This window comes from Adiantum capillus-veneris, chromosome 27 (assembly GCF_014529385.1).
Source record: "Adiantum capillus-veneris isolate H3 chromosome 27, ASM1452938v2, whole genome shotgun sequence".
NCBI classification, from domain to species: Eukaryota; Viridiplantae; Streptophyta; class Polypodiopsida; order Polypodiales; family Pteridaceae; genus Adiantum; species Adiantum capillus-veneris.
In genome coordinates, this window is record NC_140957.1 from 12,904,489 (window position 1) to 12,910,816 (window position 6,328).

At 41.5% G+C, this 6,328-nt stretch overlaps 1 pseudogene; it reads right to left on the reverse strand.

Moving 5' to 3' along the window:
* Positions 1 to 812: 812 nt before the first annotated feature.
* Positions 813 to 1,510, reverse strand: LOC147421520 (uncharacterized; annotated as a pseudogene).
* Between the last annotated feature and the right edge of the window lie 4,818 nt (positions 1,511 to 6,328).

The window sequence follows — 6,328 nt, forward strand, 5'->3', positions numbered from 1 at the left end:
ACATGATCTAGAGTCATCGAATCAGCCTCAAACTCAAAGGGGGGTCTCTACACTAGGTAAGGACAATACCCTATGAATCTACAATACAATCTCAACATGTAACCACTCTGTGCAGTAAACGCATATGAAGAAAGGCCGAAAATATAGGTGACCGAATGTAGCTCTACTCTTTGCGGTTCTATAGATATATGGCACGCTCAATTCCGACACACAGGTAGGGGTAAAACTCACATAGAAGCTCGTGGGAGCTCACCTCGCGTAGAAGCCGAATGCGCCCACGCTTGGTATCGGTGTGTATCCCTCGCCGTTGCTAACACAATGGCGGTGTTGCTTCTCCAATGATTAATGATTCAAAATTTTTTGCTTCTCCAATGATTAATGATTCAAAATTGTATCCTTAGGTTTACAAAAATTGGCTCTTATACCTCAACCTTGGAGGTGTGAAAACATCTCTACTCTAATTACATAAGCAGGGAAACTACTTGGGGAATACAAGCTGGAAAATCAATCGAGTCCCAATAATTACAATGAATCGGCTCCATGAAAAAATGAAATGTCCGAAAGACATTTATTACAATAAGTGTTTACAAAAACATGAGTGTGAGCAAAACTGTGTAGGTGTGGTCCTCCGGCTCAACACTCCCCCCCTCCGCGTTCATGTCGTCCTTGACATGACATCTTTGCTTTGTCTTTAGTGGAGTCCAGTCGATTTCAGCATCTGAAGATGTGACTCGTATCTCAGGTTTCCAATGGTCAGTGTAGGGCCGAATATCTTACTTTCATGAGTAAAGAAACCAGTGTAGAATGCCTCCTCAAAGGCCTACATGTGGACGCTCGGCATAAACATGATTCTATGATAAAAGAGGTGTAATACTTTTGGAGATGGCTGCAAGGCTAGATCATACATCATATCTGTCACTGTGTCGGCCGTTGACAACAATGTTGAACTGGTAGCTTTATCTGGCATGAACACTTCAATGCAAGCCAATAATGTTCTGCAAATCTTTTTGAGCATTTGACATGAAAGGTCAGGAGAGCCAGTAAAGAGCTTAATGGTTCCCGTTAGGGTTTTCACCATGTAGGCCTTACTTATTCTCTCTCCCACCTTCGGTCCTGGCATTCTGGGGTAATTAAGCCAATTTGGCTTCTTTGCTGTGATTCTGCCATGCTCTTGCCAACTTTTGACTCATGGAACTGGACAGAATGTTGCATCTTCTCTAACTTCCTTGGGTGCCTCCACCAAATAGATTAGGTAGGTTGGATACTTTGTCAACCACCCTCTCCTCCATCTCGGCTGGGAGTCTACTATCTTCTTTGATTCCTCCTCTTTTGTGATGTCGCCTTTGTATAGCGCGACATACTGCTCCTCTTCTATCCTTTTCTTTGTTTTCAGCAGTTCAAACTTTAGTAGAGCAAGGGGCAATGTCGGTTGCATCCACTGTTCTTGCAGCACCTTAGTATCCAACCCTTGAAGTCCAATGGAGAATAGGAGTCTTCTTTCCCACTCCATGGCTGCCTTTGCACTCTTCTTTGTTGCCTACTCTATCTGCTCATGCAATCTATTTTTCTCCTCCTCGGTAAGTCTTGATGTTGTGGCATCTTCTTGTGATGGGGCTGGATCTTCAATAGTTGTGGCTTTCCTAGTCTCTGGTAGCTCCACGGCTGCCCCGCCGGTTTCTTCTTGCTGAACCTCTATATCTTTTATCATGTCTTGCAGATCTTGGAGCTACTTTCGGAGGGCCTCATTCTCCACTCTCAGTGCTTGGTTATCTGATGTAAGTAATTCTTCTGCAGCCAATGAGCCCTCCACAATGTGAAATCTCTGCACTTGGTCTAGCCACAATTCTCTTTGCAAGCTCCGGATTTGATCTTCCAGACCGGGGACTATTGCTCCCTCTGGCTCTTCTCCTGCTCTGCTAGCTCTTGGTGTGGATCTAATCCTTAGGATTGTTCTCTCCTGCATCTCCATCCTTTCTCGTAGCTCAATGAGATATTCCTTTGTAGCTTCCAATTCATCTTCAATTCTTTGTTTGGCTTCTTGTGCACTGGCCACCTCTCTTGAAGCATCAGCAAGTTGGAGGATTAGTCCATCTCTTTCATTTTTTGCTTCTTCTTTGCTGTCCCTCATTGTCTTTGATCGGGCTTTGATATGATGCAATAGTTGATTCACTTTCTGGATATCTCTTTCATCCTCATCTCAAGCTCAAGTGCTCTTTCTACTACAATCTCCTTTAGCTTCAACTCATCCTTTGCCTTCTCAGGTACTGCCCTTTGCTGTCTGTCGAATCTATTCTTGGTCCTCCTCTCCATTCTTCTTGTGCTAAGGAAATGCCATATACAACCTTGAGGGCCTCTTCTTGAATATATATTGTGTCTATTAGAGCATCATATTGCTCTTTCTTCTCTTGAACTGGATCCGTTGCCTTCTCCTCTTGCTGTATTTCAGGCTTTTCTAGCACATCCACCTCAACTTCAGTAGTCGTCTCCTCCACTATCTTTTCCTTTCCTTTAGGACAAGTTGGCTCCTCTACCTTGCCCTTGCCCTTGTCATCTCTTTTTTAATTCAGCTTTAAGGTGCTGAACTTCTTCTTCAGTGTATGGCTCTACTGGTTGCTGCCCCAAGATAGCTTCTGATTCTTCATAAGCCTTGATATATTGATCGTACTGATCAATATTTGGTCTTGTTGAGCTGGCTCCGACTTTTGCTGGGTCTGGTACCCACTTTTCCTCAAAATCTCCTTTTAAAGCTAGCTTGGCTCTAAACTGTTCAATTAGCCTCTCCATTCTGGCAGCTTTTTGGCTCTTAGTTTGCTTTGGAGTGGGTTTCTTCTTGGTCTTCTTCTTTAGGGGCTTGTCTTCTTCTTCTTCTGGCTTGGAAACAATTTTTAGTTTCCACCTTGCCCTTGTTGACACTCTCTTTGTGACCTTTGGCTGGTCTTCATCTTCATCTATCTCTTTTAGCCATTGTTTTTGCGAGGGAGACTTTGGCCACTGGTCCCTTGCTCTAATAGCTTCAGAAGCTATCTTAGTCAACACTTCGGCTCCTCCAATGTACTTTGGCTTCTCGTTCTGCAAAGCAATCACTTGCTCATGAATGTGCTGAGCATAATTGACTTCCTTCGGGATGTTGCTCTTTATTGCCCAAGTGATTGTTGTGGCAATAGCATGTGGTGGTGTGGTATACTCCTGTGGCCTTTTGCTGCATATGTGTAAAAATTGGTTATAGAGCCGGCAAAGCTTTGCAGCTCTCAGATCTGCCATGTCTTCATAGGTGGCATTTTGCTTCTTTGGCCCATACACTTCTATGGCTTCCCGTCTTTCTCTGACTGAGCATCTTTTGTTGTGCAGCTTCAGAGCATCTGCAATGAGCTGAGGAGTGATAACCACTTCAACCTTTTCCCCATCCAAGGCTGTGAGTGTAGCCTTTTCGTCTTTCTGTATGGTGGTTTCCAACTCATAGACTCTTTGAGTGTCTACTCCTGGTGGTCTAGAAGTGAAAAAACTATGTAGATCTACCCTTTCCAGGTATCTTCTTATCTCCTCTGTTCTGTTGTAGTCCACCAGTTCTTGGGGAATCATTGGGATATCCACTGTATGTTCCCATGGGTCTCTGAAAGTACCTTGGTATATCTTTATCCCCTGTTCTTCTAACACTGCTTCTTCTACCCAAGTCTTTGTGGGCTTGAGAGTCTCTAGTGGAATAGAAAATGACTCGGATTTTGCTATTGCTTCCTTGAGTGTCGGTCTCTTTCTCTTTGCTGACAACTTCCCTGAATCCATGGATCGTGTAACTCTAATTTTAGAAGTTAGCGTCTTTTTCAGTATTGAAAGCCAAAATTAAGCTTTTAACTATCCAAATGACTTAAAATTGAATCATAAGCTATTCAGGGCCTAAGGATGCAGTCTTTTGTGTCAAAATGACTTGATATTGGTTGTGCTTGTAGCTGATGGTGCATACATCCATTCTATATGCTTGGATTTGAATTTGGGTCCCATTTGGTCAAGTTATGGCCATTTAAGTCCTGGTCAAGCTCTTTGCAAGATATTGAGAGGGAATTGGATTTTGTGATCCAAATTGGATGAAACTTGGTGGTTTGCTCTCAAATGGCATGTAGATCACTTCTGTGTGGTAGTTGCAACTCTGAAATGCAAAAATCAAGTAGGGAGACATCATACGCATATGATGTCTTTTTGGATAAAATTGAACCATTTTGCATTGGCTTTATATAGGCTTAGATAATGATTTTATGAAATTTCGGTATAATTTGGACCAAAATTGGCTCTGGAGACATCATACGCGTATGATGTCTTTTGTGTCATTTTTGCATGAGATTGATTATGTGGGCTCCTCATATGATAGTAAAGGACTGTGTGTACTCAAATCTTGACTTGAAGTTGAGTATGATGAATTTTGGCAAGATTAGGCTTTAAATAGAGGATTTTTCACTAAGTGGGCTAATGGAGTGATCCCCTTGACCAAATGGTACCAAACTTCATATGTGGCATGTATTTGATATATATAATGGATATATGATGAGAAATAATCAATTTTGGCTCTGTATGTTCAAAGTGACATTATACGCGTATGATGTCTTTTTGGCCAAAATGGTACTTTTTGGTTCCAGATAGCTTGTGCATGTGTTGAACAACAATCCTACAAAGTTTCATTGAGTTTGGAGCTATTTTGGCAAATTTAGGGCCATAAGTCGGTTTCATGCCCTGCTTTGCGTCTTTTTAGTTTCCAAGTGGTTTTTCAACTCCAAATCTCATGATACTTTGTACATTTGATGTTGTTAGCATATAGAAAGAGGCTATGCATTCATGTGTTTAAGATGATGTGAAAATCATGCAGTGAGACATCATACGTGTATGATGTCTCTTCTTGATAGAAAGTGTTTTTTGTGCAAAGCATGGTTTGTGCTAGTGCCCTAAGCCCTGCTAACTAGTTTTCAACCTTAAAAATCATTAGTTTAGTTAAAAGCCCCCTTTGTAGGCATTTCAGTCTCCGAAGTCTTCTTTTGGTGTTGGAGTTGATTTTCCTCGATCTTTCCCCTCGAGAGTTGCATCCCGAGCTCATTTGAGGTGTTGGGAAGTTGTCTATGTGGTTGGACTTGACTTTGGTTCCTTCTTTTCCACCTTTAGCCATTTGGTTTCCCGAAAGCGTCTTTTTCACCATTGGTAAGTGAAACGGATTTCTCTTGGGTTTTGCTTGTACACATGTATCATTGATGGCTATTTGAAGCTGCTTGTGAAGTTTCATGGCAATCGGTCGTCCATTTTGGCCGTTATGCCAAAATGACGCTTTGTGTGTCTGCCGCGGAATCGGTTGTTTTGACCCACTTTTGGTGGTCCAAACCTGGAGATACTCCATGGTTGCATTGTCCTTGATATTGTTAAGCTTCTTGTGAAGTTTTGTGTCGTTTCGACAACTTTTTCCTGTTTGCCGCTTGCAGGCTCTATTGACCTAGGGTTTTTCCATTTGGTCTTTCTCGTACTTTGAGAGTTAGGAACTCATCTCCTACATCGGGTAAGCCACCTATTGGTTCTTGCATAGTTTGGTTAGGTGGTTGTGCCTCTTCCTAGCATTCTACCTATTTCCCTGTCTGCTCTTGTTTCTTTGTTTTGGTTAGTTTTCGCGACAAAAGTTAGTGGTAAGCATCAAAAGCTTATGCAACGAGTCTACCTCTCATATCTGGAGTCCTCTGAGCTCTCGTAGCAGTCGTAGAAGACTGTAGAAGGTCGGATGCTCCTGTGTGCTCTTGGCTCTCTCCAAGTAAGACATAGTGCAAATGAGCTTGTAAGTGAGGTAAAAAATACTTATCTTTGGACTTCCCGGCTCACTTGTTACCAAATTTGACATGTGCTCCTATCTCATTGTAAAATGCACTTTAGGATTTGAAATTTCTCAATTTAGACTCCGTTTGACCTGTTTCTGAGAAACCTGTCCACTTTGCCAAAATTCTGCCATTTCGGGCTTTCCGTAACTTTTTCCGAATTGTACCCAATTTTTACCATGGGTTGCCCTTGTCATTAGGATTATCACCATCTATTCTTTTCTTTTTTTTGACCTCGTTTCACCTGCTTTTTTATTTTTATTTTACTTTTATTAAGAAAATCCTAAAAAATAAATAAAAATAGCAAATTGAAGCCAAAAAATTCCAAAAATACACAATAATTAGCTGGTAACCTTGTGTTTATGTATATACACTTATTTGTGGTTTTTCGGCTTGGATTACCACTTTTTTCCACTTTTTGGCTCCAAAAACACGCATATTTAGTCGTATTTACAAACTTAGAGACTCAAATTCATCATTTGATCTCTTATTAT